Source organism: Hyperolius riggenbachi, chromosome 1 (assembly GCF_040937935.1).
Source record: "Hyperolius riggenbachi isolate aHypRig1 chromosome 1, aHypRig1.pri, whole genome shotgun sequence".
NCBI lineage: Eukaryota > Metazoa > Chordata > Amphibia > Anura > Hyperoliidae > Hyperolius > Hyperolius riggenbachi.
Genome location: NC_090646.1, coordinates 571,588,010 through 571,612,340, shown reverse-complemented (window position 1 = coordinate 571,612,340; position 24,331 = coordinate 571,588,010). Strand labels below are relative to the sequence as shown.

The 24,331-nt window shown below is 43.9% G+C and overlaps 2 long non-coding RNA genes across 2 annotated transcripts in view; both read left to right on the top strand.

Moving 5' to 3' along the window:
• The window catches only part of LOC137557658 (uncharacterized), a 35,409-nt gene extending 30,259 nt beyond the window's left edge, over nt 1–5,150 (top strand). The window contains exons 2-3 of the long non-coding RNA XR_011029606.1: nt 1,177–1,239; nt 4,912–5,150. This is a non-coding gene — a long non-coding RNA (uncharacterized lncRNA). The remainder of the gene's footprint in view (nt 1–1,176; nt 1,240–4,911) is intronic.
• Nucleotides 1–24,331, top strand: part of LOC137557669 (uncharacterized) — a 204,695-nt gene that overhangs the window by 95,848 nt on the left and 84,516 nt on the right. The window lies entirely within an intron of this gene.

The window sequence follows — 24,331 nt, the reverse complement described above, 5'->3', positions numbered from 1 at the left end:
AGGTGATGGATCTGTTGCACTGTGGCATATAGCGGGCATGCCGCAAGCCAAAGCTTAAAGATAACCTGTCACACACAGGCACAAAAGTGATGAAAAACACCTGTCAGGACTCTCAGTAGCTCCTGAGCTTTAAAGGAGAAGTGTACTTATAGCATGTTAGATTTTGGGTTGGTTTAGCATTAACCATGAGTACAAATTCTCCTGTGTCAGGGCTCTGCCTCTGACACAGGAGACCAGGGTTCGAATCTCAGCTCTGCCTGTTCAGTACGCCAGCACCTATTCAGTAGGAGACCTTAGGCAAGTCTCCCTAACACTGCTACTGCATATAGAGCGTGTCCTAGTGGCTGCAGCTCTGGCGCTTTGAGTCCGCCAGGAGAAAAGCGCGATATAAATGTTCTGTGTTTGTTTGTTTGTTTGTTACTATGCTCATTGGTTCCATTCAAACAAAGTTGAAACGGAGACAAAAGCAACTCAGCCATGAAATGGTAGGTCAAGTTACAGACCAGAGTCAGATTCAGTAGCTACAAAAAGACTTTCCGAACTTCATATGGCCTTCAGATTAGCTCAAGAATAGAGGGATTCATGGAATGGGTTTCATGGCTAAACAGCTGCATCCAAGCTTCACATCATCAAATGCAGGTGCAGCGCACAGCATCGGATGCAGTGGTGGAAAGCACGCTGCCACTAGACTCTGTTCTCTGGCGTGACTATTCATGCTTCTCAGTCTGGCAATCCAATAGGCATTACTGGGTTTGGTGGATACCAGGGGAATGGCATTTGCTTGATTGTATTGTGCCACATGTAAAGTTCAATGAGGGGGGATTATGGTGTAGGGTAGGGATGCTTCAGTATAACGACATTTTAGACACGATTAAGCTCCTAACTCTGTGGGAATAGTTTGGGGATGGCCCCTTCCTGTTTTAACATTAGTGAACAAAGCAAGGTCCATATAGAGATGGAATTGGAGTGAAGGAACTTGGACTGAGGTAAAAGCTCTGTGCAGGCCAGTCAACAAACACCATTGGGATGAATTGGGGCGGAGGCTGTGAGCCAGGTCTTCTTGTCCAAAATTTTGCACGCTTCCCTTACATTTCCTAACATTTTTGTTAATGCAAATAAAACAAGTACCATATTCAGTACTCAACGTTTGTTTTTTTTTGTTTTTTTTTTTTTTAGTTAAACAGAAGAATAGAGTATAAGCCAGGCCGAGCACAGGCACAACTGTTTTCCTAGAACATTGTAAGTACAAGCTTGTTTTGTCTTGATTAGCAGATATTATGTATGGTAAATCTCCTCAGGGGCCATACACTGGACACTTCCTGCATAACAGATTTCCAATCCTACAGGCTGTAGTATTCTTAGATAAATTCAGCCTGTGCTCTCCTCTTTGCAGTCTAAACAATGAAGCAATATAGCATCAGCAGCAGAGATCAGGGTCATAACTTGAAATCATGGGCCCCCCAGGAAAACTCTAATAGAGCCCCCAATGTACACACTCCCACATAACAGTGTGGCTTCCATAAATCCATGAAACCACCAGCTCTGGTGGGGGCCCTTGTGGTAGGGTGGATAAGAATTTGCCCACTTCCCCTAAGGAACTTGGGCCCGTGGCAGTTGCAGAGATTGCTCCACCAGTAATTCTACCTATGGTAAAGTGATCAATGAGTTTCTAATTTTTTTAATTGATGCAACTTTTCGAGCAAACTTCATGCAGCTTGAAACTGATATAATCCAAATTAGCCAAATTAGCAGCAAATGCATTTAACCTAATTCTAAAATATATGTGCAATCTGCAACAAATTTTGAATTAAATTGGAAAATTAGCATCTCATTGAACAATTGTAATCAACAGCAACCTCGCCCTCATTTCTCCACTTCCCATGAGATCAAAATTTGAGGGCAACATTTTTAGATGCAGATTTTAAACAAAGGTAACATCTGTGTGCTCTGATTACTGAAGCTGATGATATTTCTATATCTGTGCCTAGATACGTAATTCAGGTTTGATACTTACCTTAGTAGAGAGAAGGCTCTGGATAGCATAGAGCTTTCCCACTCTTCCATCCAGCCTGCTATTCCAGCACTGTCCTCTGCTGTATTTGACCCATTTCCTCTTTGGAACTACCCACGTCCCCCAATAGTTCCAAGGACTGAGCATGCCCAGTAGGGATAAGTGAGTCTTTGGAACTTCTTGGGGACATGAGTATATGTAAAAGAAAGAACCGAGAGCCCAGTATAGTGTAGTACGTTCAGGCAAAATTATATGATTGAAATGAGTAGAATAATACTCACAAAACAGGGTTACCTCCAGCCAACCACTGTATAGGCAGGTGAGGATATTGTCCTGTCCCCACTCAGGAATAAGACGTCGCTCTCTGTAGACTTGAAGAAAAAGTAAGGGGAATCCCCCTCCACCAGGGGTGGATTTAAACGTGTTGTAAGACAAAACAGAGGCGCCAAAAGTATAAAAACAGTAATTAAAATGTTTAAAGGACTTACGAGGCGAATTGCTTAAAAAAAGTTATGTACCTCATTGCTAAAGCAGACCTCAGGGCAGACGAACAGCACCTTCCTTTTCACTATCAGGTGCTTTATCCTTCTAATCCAGGTTACATTGCAGCTCCCGACCCTCCTCAGGGTCGCCCGAGCAGAATCGCCGCTTTAAAAATCTAACTCCTGCGCAGCTTGCATAGCCGTGGCTGCTCAGGATTACAGCCCCGCTCGTGTCCGCCCTCACTCCGTGCGCTCTATTATACGTCATGTGGGCGGCTCCACATGACCACCCACATGACGAACTACACTGCCAGCCAGCCGCGCCCCCTCCGCAGAGAATACAAGCGCTGAGCGAGCAGGTACTCACTCGCTCAGCGCTTGTATTCTCTGCGGAGGGGGCGCGGCTGGCTGGCAGTGTAGTTCGTCATGTGGGTGGTCATGTGGAGCCGCCCACATGACGTATAATAGAGCGCACGGAGTGAGGGCGGACACGAGCGGGGCTGTAATCCTGCGCGGCCACGGCTATGCAAGCTGCGTAGGAGTTAGATTTTTAAAGCGGCGATTCTGCTCGGGCGACCCTGAGGAGGGTCGGGAGCTGCAATGTAACCTGGATTAGAAGGATAAAGCACCTGATAGTGAAAAGGAAGGTGCTGTTCGTCTGCCCTGAGGTCTGCTTTAGCAATGAGGTACATAACTTTTTTTAAGCAATTCGCCTCGTAAGTCCTTTAAAAAAGCTTGGGAGGCAGTGGTGGGCTTACCTCCTATAAGCAGACACAACAAGCTGTGTATTCAAAATAAAGGGCATTTATTGGTACACTCCAGGGTTAGTTGCAACGTGTTTCGCAGGTTCATACCCACTTCATCAGGCAAAATGTGACAGGAGTACACAACAGCAGTCCATCCGGATTACACCTGGCGCCTTGTGTAATCCGGTGCCAAGGCGCCAGGTGTAATCCGGACGGACTGCTGTTGTGTACTCCTGTCACATTTTGCCTGATGAAGCGGGTATGAACCTGCGAAATGCGTTGCAACTAACCCTGGAGTGTACCAATAAATGCCCTTTATTTTGAATACACAGCTTGTTGTGTCTGCTTATAGGAGGTAAGCCCACCAATGCCTCCCAAGCTTTTTTAAACATTTTAATTACTGTTTTTATACTTTTGGCACCTCTGTTTTGTCTTACAACATGGGGACATGAGTAGTTCCACAGAGCTCTTCAACCCAGGGGAACAAGGGGGTGAAATAGCTATATCCCAGAGGAGAACGCTGGAAAGATACAGAGGGATGGAAGGGGTTATGTAACCAGAGTCTTCCTTCTGCTATGGTGAGTATCAAACCTAAAGTGAGTTCTCTCACTTCAGGTCTTAAAGCACACCTGAACCGTGTTTAAACCGTAGACTTTTACTTACCACCCTGCATAGTCCTTGAGGTACCTCAATGTCCTCTGGGTCCCCTCTGTTCTCATGCTGGCGGCTCCGTAAGATGTGCAACCTGAATGCCATTCTTGGCGACTGTGCATGCATAGCCCCTTCATGCTCCCTTCTTGATTGCGCTCCCATGACACCTAACACTAACCTCACTTTCTGACGCCTAACCATAAGACCCACCTCCCTTATGCCTAAGCTTAAAATCTCCCTTTATCCGCCAGAAATAATGCAAATTCAAAAAAAATATACATTTCTAAAACAATACATTTTAAAATATTAATTTATGAACTAAGAATTCTCAAAGCAAATTTCAAAATTATATTTTTCAAACCGATAATTCTCACAGTGAAAAATTTTGGTTGGACGGGGCTGGTGTCCGCTATTACTCAGGTGCGCAAATTTCTGCTTTTGGCACCCAATAGCCAATATTTTGCATTAGCGCCTATGAGGTGCCCAAATAGTCCATTTGCCACAGGCACCCACATTTCCTGCTTCCCATTTCTGCTTAAAGTGGACCCAAATTAAAAATACAAGATTTCAGAAATAAAATCTATTTTCTAAATTATAATAATAAATAGCAGCCTTTTTTTCAGCTGCATGATGACAAATATAAAATATTTTACATTTTTTTCTTCTTTTCATATTGCCGGGACAGAATCTGGCAGACTGGTGGAGTAGGAGGTATCCGGCAAAAGGAGGAATTGCTAATGGGTGCCACCTGTATGACTGTAGTTATGAAAAGAGAAGGGTGAAAAGCCTGCACTGAAATGCTCATAGGCTTGAAGGATTGTTTATTTATCTTTATAAGTGTCAGAATGGTGCAACTAAATATTTTGAATTAAAAAAAGGTTTGGTTTGGGTCCGCTTTAAATGGAACAGAGTAATGTGAATAAGAAAGGAAAAGACTTTGAATTACATGAATGTGTTTCCCCTGTATGTTTATTGTTGTGCATAATTTATTATTAAACTGGTACTACACATTTAATTCCAGTATAATAGGAAATATGAGGACAGCCAGCCAACAGGATGTTAAAGAGATGCTAAACAAGCAAGCGATACTGGAGAAAGTGTAGAAGATGTCTAAAGTAGTTATGGGGAAGTGTTCAACAAGTCGCTGAACATGTACTTGTCACGGAAGAGGTTGCCGCAGGTCACACCGTAGTTGTGCTGGAGCTCATAGCCTTTAACATGACTCAATTTCTTCTTATTAAAATATAAAAGTTGGTGTTCTGACATGAGTGATGATTATAATGAAGCCAGCACTCAAATTGGAAATGAGGTAGACATCCACAGGGACAGAGGTGGCTCAGAAGGGACCTTTGTGGAAGGCTTCGATACTTGAACATAACACTTCTCCTGCCTACTAATTTGGCCAGTGATGACTGAGTTATTTTAATACAACAAGAACTTTTATGGGAGTTTATATTACGTATATGAAAGGCAGTATTTCTTACTTAAAACAAAAGGTAAGGTCAGATCATGGCTTGCAAGAGGTACCTAAAAAACTAGCCTTGTAGTACTGTCATGACACTGGGTGATATCTTAACCACTTATGGTTTTTAGACGTGAGTCTCACATCCAGGTAAGTGCTCCTGTAAGTGCCTGGCCTGGACATGAAACTCAAGTCCTGCACTAATTGCCGCCTTTGCGCACTTGGGCACGCATGTTCCTGCACATGCTTCTACATGCCTCTGTTGCATGTGCACGTCTGTGCACACATTCACTCATTCAATAAAGTGCACAAAGTCACCAAAGTTAAGGGAAAAAAGGTTGAAAACGTTGTTCTTAAAAAAAAAAAGGTTATTAAAGTGACATGGTCACATTAAAAAATGATTTTTTTTCTTTATTGTAGTTTTAAACCCCCCCCCCCCTCCCAGCCAATTAAACACTCATGTCACCTATACAGTGAGATCCTCATTTTTCAGAAATTACAGCCTCTAAACGCTTCCTGTAGGTTTCAGTGAGAGTCTGGATTCTGGTTGAAGGTATTTTGGACCATTTCTCTTCACAAAACATCTCTAGTTAATTCAGGTTTGATGGCTTCAGAGTATGGACAGCTCTCTTTAACTCACACCACAGATTTTCAGTTATATTCAAGTCCGGGGACTGAGATGGCCATTCCAGAACGTTGTACTTGTTCCTCTGCATAAATGCGTTAGTGGATTTTGAGCAGTGTTTAGGGTCGTTGTCTTGTTGAAAGATACAGCCCCGGTGCAACTTCAGCTTTGTCACTGATCCCCAGCACCTAATTCCAAAATGAAGCTGGCTTGTCCAAATGTGCTTTAGCATACCCCAAGTGGCTCTGTTTGTGCTGTGGGCGGAGAAAAGGCTTCCTCTGCATCACTCTCGCATACAGCATCTCCTTGTGTAAAGTGTGCCAAATGATTGAACGATGCACAGTGACTCCATCTGCAGCAAGATGATGTTGTAGGTCTTTGGTGCTGGTCTGTGGGTTGACTATGACTGTTCTCACCATTTGTTGCTTCTGTCTATCTGAGATTTTTCTTGGTCTGCCACTTCGAGCCTTAACTTGAACTGAGCTTGTGGTCTTCCATTTCCTCAATATGTTCCTAACTGTGGAAACAGACAGCTGAAATCTCTGAGACAGGTTTCTGTATCCTTCCCCTAAACCATGATGGTGAACAATCGTTGTCTTTAGGTCATTTGAGAGTTGTTCTGAGACCCCCGTGTTGCTACTCTTCAGACAAAAAAATTAAAAGAGGAGGAAAACTTGCAATTGACCCCCTTAAATATTCTTTCTCATAATTGGATTCACCTGTGTATGTAGGTCAGGGGTCACTGAGCTTACCAAGCCAATTTGAGTTCCAATAATTAGTTCTAAAGGTTTTGGAATCAATAAAATGACAGCAGTGCCCAAATGAATGCACCTTCCTAATTTTATTTAAACAATTATTGCGCACTTTCTGTAAATCCAATAAACTTCATTTCACTTCTCAAATACCACTGTGTGTGTCTCCTATATGATATATTTAAGGGCCCTTTTCCACCAGCGCTGGCTGAATCGCAAAGACGCAAACCGCTAGCGATTTTACAATCGCTACGGTTTGCTTTTTAACATAGGAATCGCGGTAGGTCATTTCCACTACCGCGATTAGTTTTTTACGGGAACGCGAACGCGCGGCGGAGCGATATTTGCCGCGATTTTGCTATGCAGTGCATAGCATAGCAAAATCGCGGCCGCAAACGTCGGGGAATCGGCGGTAATTGTGATTCAGCAATCGCTAGCATTCAGCGTGAACGCTAGCGACTGCTAGTGGAAAAGGGCCCTAACTGACATTTTTTATTGTAACAACCCACGATTTATACATGAAAATCATGACGATTAACAAGGTTGGCCAAACTTTCACATCCCACTGTAGTTGGCCTTAAAATCTGTTGACCCTGAAATGACTACCACCCATAGCGATCGGATGCAATCACTAAGGCGACAGTTCAGGGACTCAGTAGATGCAAAACTGTGCACGCTAGGGATCACATCCAATCGATACAGACGTACAGTCTAGAGATAATCGTCTACTACATACACTACTATTCAAATATGGCATGTATGATAACATTTTAATCGGGACAAGCCAAAGAATATATTTTGAGGTGCTTTATAACTGTGGGACATTCATGTGAAAAGGGGGAAAAATTAAAAACAAAAATGCTTTTTTTCCGCATTTAAGCCTGTTTTTTTTTACATGTAGAATGACTATAAAATTAAATGACTCTTGGGGAAAAAAATTACCCAAAGTGAAAGAACAGGAGAACAGGTGAAAGAATAATAAAAAAAAAAATATTAAGCAATGTTACATAGGGACATTATAGTGTTCAAAAAATTCAATTCCAACCTAAGTTGGTTCAGCTCTGCGCTCAATGGGCCATATGCAATTCACTTTTTCACCTGACTTTTCTCCTAGGAGATAATTTTTCATCTTCAATTTAAAGCAGTTTTCCAATACTTTTTAACTAAAAAAGTATCAAAAAGTAGGTGAAAAAGTAATATTAAAATTATTTTGAGTATTTTCACGCTTTCCGGTGGCCTAAAAAACATTTTATTGACAAGTTTAAAAGTATCACCTTGGAGAAAACTCAGGTGAAAAAGTGAATTGCATATGGGCCAATATGTCAAAACACCATAAGTAATAGAAGTAATTGAGAGTAACGTGTCAAATCCTAGTGTGTTATACACATAGACTAAAATGAAATGTAATAACACTCAAATGACTCAACAGCTACTACAAACTGCAGGTCATTAAGACATAAAATTGAACCAGTCCAGTTAAATGTCAGAAAAAACTTTTCCGAATCACTAAAACACTAAAGAGTCCCAAACATTGCATTTAGTGCCATTTAACATTATAGCATTCAACAATGGTACACAAAATAGTGATGTAAAAATATAGGGATAAATAAAGCAGACGAGTCACTGTGTCCATATGGTGGCGGAGAGGAGTACACAGGGAGGAGGTTTCAATATCAACATTGAATCTAATGAAAATGTATTTAAACTATGGCATTTTCTATCAGTATTACAATCCAAATATTAATCAGAAATGTTGGTTCTTTGATGGATCGATCTTGGAAGTTCCAAGGAGGGCAGGGAGTCAAGAGCAACAGCAGCATGCAATGAAGGGTTGCCATAGTTCTGTACTGCACAGTGCAGCACAAAGCTAGCATTTGTAATGGTGAGATTGATCGATCTGTATAAATCTTGTCTAATATCTAAAGGCTCATACACATGTCCAAACAATCTGCCCAACTATCAACTAAATTTGGTCTGTTGGAAGACAGTTGTGCGTGTGTACGGCTGGCAAACAAGACAACCAACTGATAATGGGTCACTTGCCAGATCTATCTGGTGGATCAACCTGCACAACTATCCTGCAGGTTGGCCATGTGTGTACAAGTTGTTTGTTATTTTTGATTGCAGACATGTTGTGCTGTATGTCATTTCATTTGCAAGTGCAGTATTTAAAGGGACTCTGAGCTCATCTTCAAAATGAAAATTGTACTCACCCGGGGCTTTCTCCAGTCCAGTGCTGGTCGGGAGGTCCCATGACGGCGTCCTGGCTCCTCTCCTAGTCCCCGCTCCGGAATGGCTGACCGGCGGCAGCCCGGGCGACACTCGGGCGAGTGTCTGGCTTCTTCTTCCGCGTATGACGCGGCTGACGTCACACGCCGGCCACCTCGCGTCATCACGGCGGCCGGCGTGAAAGTACTGCGCATGCGCGATTACAGCGCGCATGCGCCGTACTGCCACGCCGGCCGCCGTGATGACGCGAGGCAGCCGGCGTGTGACGTCAGCCGCGTCATACGCGGAAGAAGAAGCCCGACACTCGCCCGAGTGTCGCCCGAGCTGCCGCCGGTCAGCCATTCCGGAGCGGGGACTAGGAGAGGAGCCAGGACGCCGTCGTGGGACCTCCCGACCAGAACTGGGCTGGAGAAAGCCCCGAGTGAGTACAATTTTCATTTTTAAGATGAGCTCGGAGTCCCTTTAAGTGAGTTGGTGTAACGATCTGTGTCAGCAAGAGGCAGAATCTGATTATTAGGTGATCTGGAGTATCACACAAAAGAGTTTGTCAGCACCCCAAGTAATATTGACTGCGTGTGCTGGGGTAGAACATGTATACATAATACTTTAAGAGAAAAGATACCCCTATAAACAGCACCACTGCAGACCATATGTATCAATCAAAAAAATGTATTTATTACAATCCTTTGCAAACACATATCAATGATACACAAAATTAAAAACATCTAAAAACAGCATAATATTGTATTTCCAGCCATATTCAACATAATGGGCCTGCTAGATATAATAATCTATTATGTTCAATCTCAGTGGATGTACAACCCAGTGGTTATAGGTTGTACATCCACTGAGATTTAACATAATAGATTATTATATCTAGCAGACCCATTATGTTGAATATGGCTGGAAATACAATATTATGCTGTTTTTAGATGTTTTTAATTTTGTGTATCATTGATATGCGTTTGCAAAGGATTGTAATAAATACATTTTTTTGATTGATACATATGGTCTGCAGTGGTGCTGTTTATAGGGGTATCTTTTCTCTTATAGTATTATGATCTGCAGTATCACCTATAATGCAGATATATACCTGATTATAAGGTGATCTGCAGAATCACCTATAATGCTGGTATATCAGAAGCTGCCGTGACAACAAATACAGATGGTGTAACAGGTGTAGCCACACACAGGAGGTATACAATGAATAGTGCTTGGTGCAACAGTAGTACTTGATAGCTAGCAAATACCTCACCAGAGGAGCTGGTGGGTACTATCAGTATAGAGGCCTTCACCAGAGGAGCTGGTGGGTATTATCAGTACTGAAGACCTCACCAGAGGAGCTGGTGGGTACTATCAGTACGGCGACTTTCACCAGAGGAGCTGGAGGATGTATCAGTACAGTAGCCCTCATCAGAGGAGCTGGTGAGCACTATCAGTACAGAAGCCTATTACCAGAGGAGCTGGTGGGTACTATCAGTACAGTAGTCCTCACCAGAGGAGCTGGTGGGTACTATCAGTAATGAACCTCACCAGTGACAAGGGCTCACTGGTGAGCAGAGTAGTCAGACAGATCGGTTTGGCAACAGACAGGAAGATACAGTACAAAATCGGCAGGCAAGAGGATAAAGGTAATTCAGGCAGAGTTGGCAACAGGATCAGATGGGCTAAAGTACAGAGACGTTAAGCGAAAGGGAAGCCAGAAGAGAGCCAGAGTCATACACAAGATATCAAGCAATATATCAATAACAATGATAATCCTAGTCTGTGTGAAATCCCGGTTTCCTCCTGGATCAAAGCACACCGGATCTAACTAAGGTCTGAGTGCTAACACGTAGCATTCGCAACAGCAGACAAAGAAGGACTGAATCCTACGGGCTTAGGAGCCTGAGGAGACCTCGTAGCACGCCCCCCTGCATCCAGCCAATCAGCGGCGGCGGGCGCATGGCGTGATGTCAGCCGACCCGTAGGTCAGCTGAGCCGCCTCCTCGCCGCATAAAGGCCGTGACGGTGCGCGCGAGCACGCGTCACAACAACCCTATGGGCAGCTGACAAACCCGTCCTCGGCGTGCTAGACGCCGGAGGCACGGGTGACACACTGGGCAGCGGAATGGAGGCAGCTGCGGAGGATGCCAGATTACTCGCAGCTGCTTCCTCCATGTTCCCCACAGACACACTGGGCAGCGGAATGGAGGCAGCTGCGGAAGACGCCAGACTACCCGCAGCTGCTTCCTCCATGTTCCTTACAGTTGGCTGTTTAATTGGTTAGCGTGTTTGTACTTACTTGTTGTGTAAACAACTGGTCCTGCAGTTGGTCATGTTGTGCAGTTGGACATTAAAAGTGTAAGTATGAGCCTTAAAAAATTCCTCTGTTTACTTGACATTTATGTTAAGCAATATGTGCAGAGCTAAAACGCTGCATTCCCACGACAGAACGATGTAAACCCCCCAAATCCCCGGGGCAAAACTCCTTCCTGGTAGAGGCAGAGCTTTGTGCTGTAGCTCTGCCTCTACTCGCGTCAATCTCCGCGGATATCCGCCTACTCCTGCCCCTCTCAGTCTACTTTCACTGAGAGGGGCGGGGAGAGGTGGAGATTGACACGACTGGAGGCAGAGCTACAGCGCAAAGCTCTGCCTCCCCGAAGCACAAAATTCATGACCTGGAAAGTCCTGGAATTTTGCCCCAGGATTTGGGGGGTTTAATTACATCGTTCTGGCAAGGAAATGTGGCGTTTTAGCTCTGCACATATTGCTTAACATAAATGTCAAGTAAAAAGAGGAATTTTTTAAGGCTTCAGACTCTCTTTAAAAGTGCAAAGTGGTAGAACAGGGAAATGATTTTCATATGAACGATATGAATTATTTACCTAATCTACCACTAATTATATACGAAGTGTATGGGTATCTTTACTGTTCTACAGTTTTGCAACCAATACAGTTGGCTACCATTGCCATATGCCTGAACCACTGCCATGTAACTGTCGCCCAAAACATCTTCAGATGGCTGCTTTAGGCGGCTGCTATTCTGTTTCTCTGGGTACCGCCGGAGCCTTGCCAGTTTGTGATTTTGTTTGTCGTATTATCCTTGTCATTCATTTGGAGATTATTTTATCTGCAATTCAGAACAATAGTGGCAAAATTCCTGCAAATAGGTGAAATTGGTAAAAATTGCTCAATTTTCACTCAAGTTGCAGCTCGTCTCCTCGCCCTTGACTGCTTCGTCATGAGAAAGCCCTATTAAACACAGAATAAATTCCAGCCACTTTATAGTAAGTGGATAAAGTTGCAATTTAGCAGTTTTAAATGCTTTGATCGCTTCCTGTAAACACAACGGCATTGCCTTGTTTCACGTCTGCTATCGTTACTCGTTTACTATCATTATAGCTGTTTGAAAACTGGGCTAGGGATAATATAAAAGAACAAGAATGGGTGTAAAGATTGAGTATACAGTCTATGTAAAAAAAAAAAAGAGAGAGACAGATCAAACTGTGTGTATTCTCTTCCTGCAAGGCTGCCAGACACAATAGGCTATTAATTAACATGTGCCAAGAGATTCATCAACATACGCGCCTGCTTGGGATGGCTGAAGTTTGCCTCCCTTTTATCCAATTCATGAAAGATCAGCCGCGGATGTAAATCAGCTTCTGTTCAATGTCAGGCAACAAAGAGGCATTATTTTCAGGGCTGTTTCTCTCAGAGCCGCCAGAAACAGTTTTACTATCTCCTTTTCATGTTCTAAATGTAATGGCGCGGTCCATTTCAGAAGAGGAAGAAAAGAGACAGTGAATGGTTACCAGAACACTGTGTGTTTGTCTCCGGTAATCCACTGGGCATGTCATGTGATAGATTGCCATTTTGAAAAAAAACAAATATAAAATAAATAAAAGCAGACAAAAAATTGGTTCTCGTTAATGGGGGTACCAGCATAGGGTGGGAAGAGTTATTCTCTGTGGTAGCCATGGGTGACAGTAAACTGGCATTGTAAATGATGTATGGGCAGACACAATTGAATTATAGAAATCACTGAGAATGCGGGAAACGATGTTTACGAGGGGAAGGATACTTCAGGTAGCCTACAGCTTAGCTATCATCTCACGCTGGCTGGCTGAACTGATCAGAATACTCGTGCCTTTCTCAAAGCCAGCATTTGGATGCACTTGGATGGTGGCTTATGCACGACGTGGAGTTAAGCAGCTAAGCTCCTTTGTTTTTGTGTTCGGGCTGAACAATTGCAGATAAAAACATTTATCCAGAGTGAAGGCAGCTCTTCTAGGTGAAGAAAGAGATAAAATTAAGACAATTTTCATGCATCATCAAAATGTATTATTAACCTTACTGCTGCTGGGAGGCAGCCTACATTTTATATTCCGTCTATACTCCATATAGTACATTTATATACTATTTTTTTAAAAACATATACATGTATGTATGGATAAAATCTCTACAACTGAGTGGAAAGTTTTCTAGTGACCGAAAAAGGACACTATGCTTCCTCTCTAAAATAATGAAACACAGCGGCCCATATGCAATTGACTATTTCTCCTGAGTTTTCTCCTAGGTGATATTTTCAAACCTTGTCATAAAATGCATTTTAGACCCCCAGCAAGCAAGACAATACTCAAAATAAATGTGATAGTACTTTTTCACTTACGTTTGGGTACTTTTTCAATTGTATAATGCTGAAAAGTTATTTTAAAGAGAAGACTAAAAATATTTCCTAGGAGATAACACAGGAGAAAAAGTGAATTGCATATTGGCCAGCAACTAACAAAGGGTGTATGTGGAGTTTTGGGCCCATATGCAATTCACTTTTTATCCTCAGTTTTCTCATAGGAGATCATTTATTAACTCCTTTTAAAATAACTTTTCACCACTTTACAACTGAAAAAGTACCAAAACGTAGATGAAAAAGTATTATCAAAATTATTTTGAGTATTTTGGTCCCTTGGCCCATCTGCAATACATTTTTTCTAATGAGTTTTCTCCTATGAGATAATTTTTCAACTTTTTAAAATAATTTTTCAGTACTTGAAAAAAAAGTGCTAAAAAAGAAGGTGAAAAATTACTAGCAAAATTATTTTAAGTATTGTCTTGCTTGCTGGTGGGTTAAAAGGCATTTTAATGACAATTGTGGAAATACCACTTAGAAGAAAACTCAGGAGAAAAAGTCAATTGCATATGAGCCATGGGGCAATTGACTTTTTCTCTTAGGTGATATTTTCGCAACTTCTAAATAAAATGCCTTTTAAACCTCCAACAAGCAAACACATGCTCAAAATAATTTTGACAGTACTTTTTCACCTGCTTTTTGGTACTTTTCCATTGCAAAGTGCTAGAAAGTTATTTTAAATTAGAAGATGAAAAATTATCTCCTAGGAGAAAACTCAGGAGAAAAAGTGAATTGCATATGGGCCTTGGTGTCAAATAATTAGAGATGGCTCGAACCTCCAATTTTCGGTTCGCAAACCTCGAACACGAACCGCAATAGACTTCAATGGGGAGGCGAACTTTAAAAACTAGAAACACTTATGCTGGCCACAAAAGTGATGGAAAAGATGTTTCAAGGGGTCTAACATCTGAGTTTTTGCATGGCGGAGTGGGATACACGCCAAAAGTACGGGGAAAAATCTGGATTTGACACACAGCAGCGTTTTAAAGTGAACCGAGCACCTTTTTTATCATTCAGGACATTTCTATAGCACATGAAAAATGCATGCCGTCAATCTGTTTCATTATTAAAATAAACTTTCATTTTACCTTGTATTTTACATTCAAAGTAGATTAATTACCCTGTTTCAGCAGGGCTGCCCGGCCGTCCCCGGCCGCAGAGCTTTCAGGTTCCTAATTGTTTTATTGGGCTAATTACCAAGAGGTAAACAATGCTATTAGACAACAAAGGGGGTTAGTAATTAGGACTGTTTCTTCAAAGACCTAGTTTGTGTCAATGTGTCAAGATAGCATCTCTGACTTCTGTAAATAAGGAATGTGAGAAGGGGAGGGGGGAACATGGCAGCTTCTATGCCAGGAGAGATTCCATTGAAAGAGAATGTGCTCAGTTCCCTTTAAGGGCAGAAATCACATTGCATGCTAAATTGGAGGCCTAAAGAGCTTTAAAACATCTTGCATGTGTATACATCAATCAGGTAGTGTAATTAGTGTACTGGTTCACACTGACAGACAAAACTCACTGTGTAACGCTCCGCAAACAGCTGTTTGTGTAGTGACGGCCGTGCTGGACTGGTGCGCACCATGACCAGATTGCTCTTCCTCAGTGATATCAGGTAATGACTGTTGTCTGACTGCATTATCAACTTTAGATGGTTCTTTCTCTACCATTGTTAAAGCTTACATCTATTTTTTTAAATTACTTTTTCTGCAGGCTGTTCAGTACCTTTAGCGAGAATCTGTTATGGAGGGCAAGTCTGCCATTCATTCAACTGTGTAAAACTTTCGATGGTACTTTCTCAGTACCATGGTGAACACGGGTAATGGCCGGGGAATCAGGGTTCGATTCCGGTCCGGAGTGGGAGCCTGAAAAATGGCTACCACCACACATCCAAGGAAGGACCCATTGTGCTGTATAAGTAATGTACCTGCCCTGACCGTGCTTTGCAGACCAGGCATTTGTGGTCACCTGGACCCAACGCTGTGTGCCAGAGATGACACCACTTGCCTTTAACGAGAAACTGTTATGGAGGGCAAGTCTGCCATTCATTCAACTGTGTGACTGATAAACAAGTTTCCATATTACTTTCTCAGTACCATGGTGACCACGGGTAATGGCCGGGGAATCAGGGTTTCGATTCCGGTCCGGAGTGGGAGCCTGAGAAACGGCTACCACAACACATCCAAGGAAGGCAGCAGGCATGCTGTGGGCAAAGGAGCAGGAACGGCTACCACCACACATCCAAGGAAGGCAGCAGGTATAGCATGCAAGTCCTGACTCAGGGAGGTAGTGACAAAAAAAAAACAATACAGGAGGAATTTCGAGGACCTGCTGTATATGAGACGAATCAACTTTAAATTTTTTAACGAGAATCTGTTATGGAGGGTAAGTCTGCCATCCATTCAAGTGAAAGGTATTCACTGACTGCCAGGTATAATACAATGTGCAGTCACAGATGCAGTGAAAGGTATGCAGTGACTGCAAACAGCTGTTTGTGTGGTGACAGCTGTGCTAAACTGGTGCTCAACATGACGAGAGTGCAGGTGATGGCGACTTTCCAGCCCATATGGTCACCGGGCTGAGGTAGCTCAATGACAGAACAGTGACTGTCCAGCTGATCGACTTTGGTCTGTCCACAATGAAGCAACGACCTTATTATCTTGGTTGTGCCCCCCCGAGACACTCATATAGCCATCGGTCAATGCTGCATTGTGATACGCAAGCCCCTTCACCGCGGCAAGGTAACGATCACGAAGAGGAATTGACACATGTACATGCCTTTTGTTTTGTTGTTGCAGCTGCAGTGCAGCCAGAAAAATTAGGCAGGCATGTACACGCACCAGAAAAATTATTATTGCGGCCTCTGCTAGCAACGGCCTTAAAAATTCAGGAATCCGCCTGGAGTCCTGGACCCTGTTAGTGGTGGCGGAGAAGGCAGTCAAGCGGCCTGCAGGCAGAGATGCTGTGTGGGGAGCGACTTAGTCTTGGGGCAGGCAGCCAGTCATACGGCGTGCAGGCAGAGATGCTGTGTGTGGGGACTGGCTTAGTCTTCGGGCGGGCAGTAGCCCTCATTCATTTTGATAAAGGTGAGGTATTGAACACTTTTGTGACCTAGGGGACTTCTCTTCTAAGTGACAATGCCTCCAGCTGCGCTGAAGGTCCTTTCTGACAGGACGCTTGAGGCAGGGCAAGACAGAAGTTGGATGGCAAATTGTGACAGCTCTGGCCACAGATCAAGCCTGTGCACCCAGTAGTCCAGGGGTTAATCGCTGCTCACAGTGTCTACATCCACACTTAAGGCCAGGTAGTCGGCTACTTGCCGGTAGAGGCGTTGGTGGAGGGTGGATCCGGAAGGGCTAAGGCGAGATGTTGGACTAAAGAATGTCCGCATGTCCGACATCACCATGAGATCGCTAGAGCGTCCTGTCCTTGCCTGCGTGGACATGGGAGGAGGAGGATTACTGGCAGTGGCACCTTTATTCTGTTGTGCTGTGACATTACCCTTAAACGCACTGTAAAGCATAGTTGCCAGCTTGTTCTGCAAGTGCTGCATTCCTTCTGCCTTCTGGTGATTTGGAAACATCTCCGCCACTTTGTGCCTATACCGAGGGTCTAGTAGCGTGGCCACCCAGTACAGTTCATTCCCCTTGAGTTTTTTTATACGGGGGTCCCTCAACAGGCTGGACAGCAGGAAGGACGCTGTCTACACAAATTTGGATGCAGACGTACTATCCATCTCCTCTTGCTCTTCCTCAGTGATGTCAGGTAAGTTCTCCTCCTCCCCCCAGCCACGAACAATACCACGGGAAAGTTGAGCAGCACAAGCCCCCTGCGACACCTGCTGTGGTTGTTCTTCCGCCTCCTCCTCCTCCAAAAAAAAAAACCTTTCTCATCATCTGACTCCTCTTACCTACACAACTCTTCCTCCTCCTTCTCCTCCCCCCTCTGTGCTGCCGCAGGTGTTGAGGAATCATTGCTTCTGCTGAGTATCGATCCCACAACTCTTTCTTCTGTTCCTGTTCACGCTCCTCCACAGCTTGATCCACCACTCTACGCACGGCACGGTCCAGGAAGAAAGCATATGGGATCAAGTCGCTGATGGCGCCTTCACTGCGACTCACCAGGTTTGTCACCGCCTCAAACGGCCGCATGAGCCTGCAGGCATTTCGCATGAGTGTCCAGTACTTCGGCCAGAACATCCCCATCTTTCCAGAGCATGTCCTTTGACTGTAGTTATAGAGATACTGTTTGACGGATTTCTCCTGTTGTAGCAGGCGGTTGAACATCAGGAGCGTTGAATTCCAGCGAGTCGGGCTATCGCAAATCAAGCGTCTCACCGGCAATTTGTTTCTCCGCTGAATAGCGGCAAAGCGTGCCATGCCATGTAAGACCGCCTGAAAGGCCCACACACCTTCCTGGACTGCTTCAGGACGTCCTGTAAGCCTGGGTACTTAGGCACAATTCTCTGAATTATGACAATAAGGGTATAAGAGGTGCCCTGGTGTAGTATAAAAGCATCTAAAAATAGTTTAAAACGAAAAGTAAATTTGAGGTAGCTTACTTCAATAACGAAAAAATCTTTGTAATGACAAAGGTTTTTATTAGCAGCACAGGCAACGTGTTTCGCAGGTCAGAGCACGCTTCCTCAGGCCAATAACAGTATAACAGTGCCTACATCAGTGGAAAAAAGCTCCTTAATATACCAGAATCTTGAAATTATATATATATACACACAACATGAAGTTACTATCACATAGATTACATATTTTTATATTTTCAATTTGATTTTATATCCACTTGCACACGCAGCTAGGTCCGCTGCACAGCCACATACTCCCTGCTTGCCAGCGGTCACCAGGTTTACCCAATGTGCTGTGTAAGTAATGTACCTGCCCTGACCGTGCTTGGCAGACCAGGCATCCGTGGTCAGATGGACCCTTGACCCAACACTGTGTGCCAGAGCTGACACCACTTGGCTTTCAACTTCATGGTACAGTTTGGGTATCGCCATTTTTGAGAAATAATTGCGGCCTGGTATCTTCCACTGCAGTGTCACAATGGCCATAAATTTGTGGGAGGCCTCAGAGTCCACCAGCTGGTATGGTAACAGCTGGTGAGCTAACAGTTCCGCCAAGCCAGCTGTCAGACAAGGGGGTGACTGGCAGACATTGGCTTCTTCCGCTCAAAGATTTCCCTCACGGACACCTGACTGCTGCTGTTTGCAGAGGAGCAGGAACCGCTCAAGGCGAGAGGCGGAGTGGAGGAGGGTGGCTGTGATTGTGAAGGTGTAAGGGAGAATGCGGCTGAAGATGATGCACCTGAAGGAGGAAGAGGAGAAGGAGGGTGGCTTTTCTTTTGTGTGCTGCTTTTCCTCAGGTGGTCTTCACATTGCAGTTTGTGTCTTTTCTCCATGTGCCTTCGTAAGGCAATTGTCCCTACGCGGCTCCACGGCTCAATTTTGTGGTGGCAGAGAGAACAGATGGCATTGCTCTGATCTGAGGCAGACAAACAATTTCCACACCGCTGAGCCCCCCTGGGGTGATGGCACTATGGTGGCATCAGCAGCTGATGTTGAAGGGCATGTGTGCTGGCTGTCCATAGGTGACGATACATGGCGCTGGACATTGCCACCAGCTGTTTCTGACGACGAGCTTCCCCTGCTTCTTTCAGGAACTCATCTTCTCCTACTCCTCTCTGACTCCCCCTCTTAACTGTCCCCCTGTTCATCTCCTCTATTGGGAACGCACGTGACATCCGTATCATCAAAATCATCATAATCATCCTCCCCAGCTTCGCATGACTCAGACACCTTCAAAACTGCACCAACAGCAGGTACTTCATCATCCTCCTCCTCACACCTTACGTCACACCTTACAGACATATGAGGTGGTGTAACTTGCTTAGCGCCTTCATCTTGTTGTAACAATAATGGCTGTGAATCAGTGAATTCCCCACCAAATAACTTCTGTGAAGTGTCAAATGCAACGGATGTGGTGCTTGTAGTAGCGCTGGTGGCTGCGGAAGATGAGGTGCTCTGTGTTAAATAGTCAACCACGTCTTGACAATCTTGGGAGTTGATGGGACGTGAACTTCTTCTGAGCACTATACTTTGGGCCAGGGCCGCACAAAATCACATCAGCACGACCTCTAATAGACCTGCCGGGTGGCCTGCCTCTGGCTCTGGCTCTGCCTGTTTTGTTTTGTCCTTATTGGGGGGGGGGGTGTAAAGTGAAAGGTATGCACCGACTTGACTAATACAATGTGCAGTCACACAGGTGCAGTGATAGGTATGCAGTGACTGGTATTACAATACAATGTACAGCTGTCACACGGGTGCAGTTAACAGGTATGCACGGACTGGTATATTACACAGCGTGCGGTCACACAGGTACTGTGAACAATTATGCAATGACTAGTATTACAAATGTGCAGCTGTCACACACACAGGTACCGTGAACAGGTGCAGTGACTGGTGATATATAACACTGCATGCGCTCACGTGATAGGTAGGTGCACTGTACAGGTGAGTATGCAGTGATTGGTATTACAAATGTGCAGTTGTCACACAAGCAGGTACCGTGAACAGGTGCAGCGACTGACTGATATATGACACTGCGTGTGCTCACGTCTCACATAGGTAGGTAGGTGCACTGAACAGGTGGGTATGCAGTGATTGGCATTACAAATGTGCAGCTATCACACACACAGGTACCATGAACAGGTGCAGCGACCGACTTGTATATAACACTGCGTGCGCTCACGTAGGTAGGTAGGTGCACTGAACAGGTTGGTATGCAGTGATTGGTATTACAAATGTGCAGCTGTCACACACACAGGTCCCGTGAACAGGTGCAGCGACTGACTGGTATGTAACACTGCGTGCGCTCACGTAGGTAGGTAGGTGCACTGAACAGGTGGGTATGCAGTTATTGGTATTACAAATGTGCAGCTGTCACACACATAGGTAGTCACTGAATGTGCTGAGCCTGGCAGTGGCACAGTAGGAATTACCAAGGGGCCAAGGTCCAGCAGCTGCAACTGACTGACAGGGCTGTATATGCAACACAAGTGTCTGTGGGACACACAAACACAAAAAAATAGATCACAAAAACAACATTAGCTCTCAAAAGAGCTGTTGAGGATGAGGAGTGCTTTTTAGCAATAAGTATCAGCAAGAAGGAGCAACCTAACAAGCCTAACACAAGAGACTAACTAAGCTTTCCTAAGTCTACAGAAGGTTCCTCTCCCTTCTCTAATTACTGCAGCCACACGAGTGAGTGAAAAGGCTGACGATGCCTGCATTTTATAAGGGGGGGCTCCAGGAGGGAGTGTAGCCTGATTGGCTACCCTGTGTCTGCTGACTGTGATGTAGAGGGTCAAAGTTGACCCTAATGATGTAGTATAGGGGGTGGGTCGAACGCGCATATAGTTTGAGGTTCACCGTGAACGTGAACCACCAAAGTTTGCGCGAATAAGTTCGCGGTCGAACCGTTCAGGCCATCTCTACAAATTATATGTGCGCTGGGTTCTACTATACACTGTAGCTGATAACTGGTGTTTTGTAATATACCAGCTGAGTATTGTCCCCTAACTCATTTCTTGAACTACGAAGCCAGTAAAATAAAATGACGCTATGGCATAAACAAAAGACACAGCATTCCTCCCAACTTTTTGTGCCAGCAAAAAGGGACACTTAGAAACGCCCCAGCCACACCTACAGCTACGCCCCTAATTCACTACCAGTGGTGTGCCCCCTCTCCTTGAAGAAACAATAAGGCCCTAAATACCAAACATATTAGACATTACAAGTATATTTTCAACAATAACCACTTCTTAGATTATATTTAAGCAGAAATATGTCCCACACAATAATTATGCAGCATGTTGCCCCCAAAACATATTATTGAGCAGCATGTGCACCAAGCATTACCAGCAGCAATTCTCTCAGAAAACATAATATAGTGTCGGCACCAAAAGTCAGTGTTTATCCCTAAAGGAAATAATTAGGCACATACCTCACAACATTTTGAGATGAGAAAGAGGGACATTTAAGCCACACCCTATTTACACTCCTGATACACCCCTCCCCATGCATACTATAAACATTTCATAATAAAAAATATGGTGTTTTATAATTCAACCCACACTGGTAACTTTTTATCCTGGTTTATTTTCCTTCATATGAACATTTGAAAATAAGAAACAATTTATCAATAAAAAAAAAATACATATATTTATATAAATCTGAATATCATTCAGTCCTGAAAGAGGGACAAATGAGAAAGAAAGAGGGACAGAGGGTATTAGTTCCCAAGGAGGGACAATTGGGAGCTATGTAGGCAGCTTGTTCCTCAACCACATTTAAATCCTCAAACCTAACGCCCTTTGATCTGCAACCAAGCCTCAAAACGATGCTGTGCTCCTTACAGTATTTCATTGGGATCTAGTGGTCCCTCCTCCCCCTTACAGTATTCCCTGGTGGTCTAGAGCCTAGGTTCTCAACGTGTGGTACGCGTACCCCAGGGGGTACTTCTGATGGTTCCAGGGGGTACTCGGGCTTGATATACTTAACCAAGAATAACAAATGTAGAGCTTTAGAAAATGATAAAGCTTATTTAAACAACACCAAATTAGTGATTTAGCTAGTTAAAAGCAACAGAAAATGCTTGGAAATGGTTTAGAGCCAATTATCATGTACTACGATTAAATATATATTTGTCAAGGGGTACTTGTGATAATGTTAACTATGCTAGGGGGTACTTGGTGAATACAGGGTTTTAAAAGGGGTACATACCAAGAAAATGTTGAGAAACACTGGTCTAGAGGTCCCCACCTCCCACTCACAGTAGTCCCTAGTGGTCCTATCCATCTCCATATAGCTTTCCCTTGTGGTCTAGTGGTTCCCCATCACGTGGCTCTCCTCACCTCGCTCTGCTTACAATAAGAAACCATTTCTCATGACTCTTTTCTTTAACTCTTTGCTGGTGAGGGTTGCAGCTCTGGGCCCCCCTGTGGTTGGGAGGGCTGCTCCGCTGTAGTTACGTACCTGGCTACTAGCTGAGTCAAACTCACCCTTCATGTGCCATTGAGATGAACAAATGGCTGAGACATTTCTAGGCTTGTTTGTATGTCTCTGCCACTGGGGCCGAGAGGAAGATGAGTTTCAATGTGCCTACGCTTGACCAGAGAGGGGTAAATCAAAGGAGACTCGCTGAGAGATTAGCGTATATCTAATATGCAGAAATGGATTAAGGTGTAATAGGGCCCTAGGCAGATTTGGGTCCTTTTGGCAAGCAAGCTGAAGTGTAGAGAGGACAAAGAAAGTAGCAGGTGGGCCACTAGACACGCACTAGGCCCCAAGCACCTGCCTAGGTTGCCTGGTGGATGATCCTGCTCTGCTAATATTTCACAGGCAGATTGGGATTCACTAAATGTGCTCTTACCAGATTCGCCAGGCTACTAGCATATTATGAAGCGCATAATATGAGATTCATGATTCAGGGAATCTGCTGCCTATCAGGCAAACTTGGCATTGCGTAATACAACAAATTGGCAAAGGAACTTTCAGATTTGTCAAAGCTTTGGATCGTTTCTGCGTCTGACAACAATTTTTTTTTATTGTTTTTTCACTGTAGTTTGGTGCTGCAAATGCCTGTATAAATTGTATAACTCCCATTAAATAAAAAGGTTTCATATATTTCTTTTATATTACCAGCTCCACTGTGTACCTGTGTTGTATGAACTCAGACAGTGACAGAGAGGAGCCTGTTTCAGCCCACTGTTCAAAAAAAGGAGAATATTTTCTAGACAGAAAAAGTGAAAATGTAGGCATTCAAGTGAAAATTCAATCCTTCACAGTACAGAGCTTTCGCGAAGTATTTTAAATGACCCTTTTTATCATGGTGCCATTTCTGCACCTTGCTGGATTGTGGGACCTGGTAAGAAAAATAGATGTATGTATACAAGTGGTTGAGTAATGTATTACTCGCTGGCACTCTGTCCCTCCCCGCAGACTGACCTTATCAAAAAGAAGAAAGCTATGCAGAGTGACAAGCGGAAGCCGGGTGACAAATCAGAAACGAGCCAGAGATATTTTATAACTACACATGTGGACATCACAGAATAAAATGAGCACTAGGCAGTTAGAATGGTAATATATTAGCCAACACAAAAGTAGGGATATGTATCACAAATGGACATACGATAATCTAGAGGAAAAGAACATAGTTGTCTCAGATGATAAAAATAGCCGAGTGCAGTCAGCGCAGTCAGCGCCAGGCAGTAGACGCTCCTCCATTATAAAACTGACATTTTGGGCTTTTTTGCACATTTTAAGTTTTGCTATTTGAATCTTTCATAGAAATGTAAAATGTTCCCATTTATCATCTATTTCTCTGTACTTTACTACCTGTCTTTTGGGGGATTCTGCACCATGTGAGGTTCATAATTTTGAATGGAAGTACAGAGACCCTGTGATGAAGAAATCAACCTCTGGGCAACAAGCTGTTCAACCATTTTCTTTTTTTTTCTGTAATATTTTGCATAGTGATTGCAACTTTTCAACAGTTTTGCCACATTTTGTATGGTTCACAGAGCTTTCACTTGTTCTTAACCACCTGGGCGGTATGGACGAGCTCAGCTCGTCCATCACCGCCGGAGGCTGCCGCTCAGGCCCTGCTGGGCCGATTTGCGCCAAATAAAGAGCAG